The sequence below is a fragment of the Talpa occidentalis genome, unplaced genomic scaffold (assembly GCF_014898055.3).
Source record: "Talpa occidentalis isolate TD23 unplaced genomic scaffold, MPIMG_talOcc4v2.1 talOcc4.2, whole genome shotgun sequence".
Lineage (NCBI taxonomy): Eukaryota > Metazoa > Chordata > Mammalia > Eulipotyphla > Talpidae > Talpa > Talpa occidentalis.
The window spans coordinates 35,143,785-35,145,847 of NW_023602073.1; positions in this window are offsets into that span (position 1 = coordinate 35,143,785).

Consider the following 2,063-nt stretch of genomic DNA (forward strand, 5'->3'; position numbering starts at 1 on the left):
GCGAGCACAGCAACACCGGGCATGGAGGGCAAGGCACTCTGTTACCTGCCTGGTTGCAAGGTGGCTCTGGACCGAGGGTGTGGCTTGGACCCTCAGGCTTTCCAAAGCCATGGGACAACATAAGCTTACCCTGAAGGCGACTCAGTTGCCACCATAAGGAGGAGGGTTCAGATCTCCTCTGCCCTGTGGTGGATCCGGTTTCAAAGCTCCCAAGGTGGCTGCCCTGCCCCAGCAGCACGCTCACGTAGGGGGATGGGGGCCGCACCTCCAGGATGAATTTCGAAGGCTCCCTGAGGACCTGCCCCCTGACAGCAGCACAAGCAGCCTATCAGCTCAACACCCGGCGCAACCATCTGCACTGCGGGCCCTTGAGCCTAGAGACTTCCACGGCTGGAGGACATCCACCTAGATGGAAGGCCTGACAAGTCGCAGTGACTGTCTTCAGTCAAACGTACTTTGGGAACTTGGGGTTGGCTTGCCTGTATGAACGTAAGTGTGTGTGTGACCAATATAGGAATCAAATTCTCTCTGAGAGCCAACTTCCGACTGAAGCTTATCTATCACCCTCGCGACAGATGCCTTCTCTCAAACCTCCATCCCTAAGCATCTCATCTTTTCCCGCAGCACTGTGTGGCCTCAATTCCAATTGGACAATGGCTCCCACAGTCCTGAGCATGGCGCTTGTGACTTCTCAATCCTTATAGACCTAAAGAGTTCTGTTACCGCAATGAAAAATGGTCAGAGATCCCTTAGGGCCAGGCTGGCTTTCTCTTGTGCTCCCGTCCCCCCTCCAGCCCCTCCCTCCTGAAAACCTGCCACACTCTCCAAGTCTTGAGACTCCTCTCACTCTTCCCCTCTCTGAACCCTCTTCTGTGTTCTCTGATCCTCTAGATTCTCAGTCTTCACCTCCTCCAGCTCCCCAATCCAGCCTCCCCCCCTTTTTTCTCCTAGCCACCACACCCGCTCTGGGTTGTCCTCTTCTGGGTCCCCTCAGGGAAGTGGCGGGGACTGAAGGAGGAATTAGGGTCCATGGTCCTTCCTCTCTGTCTGGTCTCTCCCAGACTGAAAAGCTTCTTGGCTCTTTCACTAACAATCCCACCACCTACACCAAAGAGTTTCCTTATCTTACCCAAGCCTGTGACCTTACTTGTCATGATTACATGTGATCTTCTCTTCCACCCAGATCTCTGACAAAAGTGAATGTGTTTTAGGTCTGCCCAAGACCAAGCAGATCAGGTCCCTTTGACTGACAAAGCCATGCCCCCAGGCTCTGCAGCAGTACCCAGCCCAGAGCCGGGGTGGGACTACCAGACTGACACAGGCAGGACCCCCGGGGCAGAGTTCACCGAGACCATTTTATTACCTGTCTCCTAGCTGGTCTCCAAGCAGCTGTACACAAAAGTGTAAATTTTGCTAAGCCCGGGGAGATTGCAGTCTGCCTCAAAAAACCCTGCTGCCTTCCTTAGCCGCCCGGGCACATTCGCTGCCTGAGGAAGAACAAATCAGAACTGGGTCAGGGTCCACAGAAGATGAGAATGAGGGTGGAATTGCTGAGTCAGCTTATCCTATGGGCTCCATCTACACTATCCCAAGGGTTTGAATAATCATAAACCCTGATCCATTTACCTCCAGTCTGGGAGTAGCTCGCTCCTTTTCCTCCTGTGGGAATAAAACATCACGTGAGACCACGGAGGAGTCAGGCCGTGAAGTCCTAAAGGAATCCCCTAGCCTGGGCCAAAGGGAAGTTTCCAGAACTGTGACTGAAGACCTATAGCAGTACTGGGCAATATGAAGAAAGGAGATGAAGGGGGACTGGACTTACTGCCTCCTGGAGTCTGTCCCATGCAGGAACTTTGCGCACTGATATTTTCTGGGAATCAGGTCCCCATCACCAGAATTATCAATGAGAACAATCTGATTCACTTTCACATTTCACATGTTCTTTACAAAAGGCGGTGTTAGCAATCAGCTCTAGTTCGGGCAACAGGTGTGTGGATGGTATTTCCATTAACCAAGCAGGGCAAAGTTGTATCTGGGACTTGAAATCCCCCAGTGGACAAGAT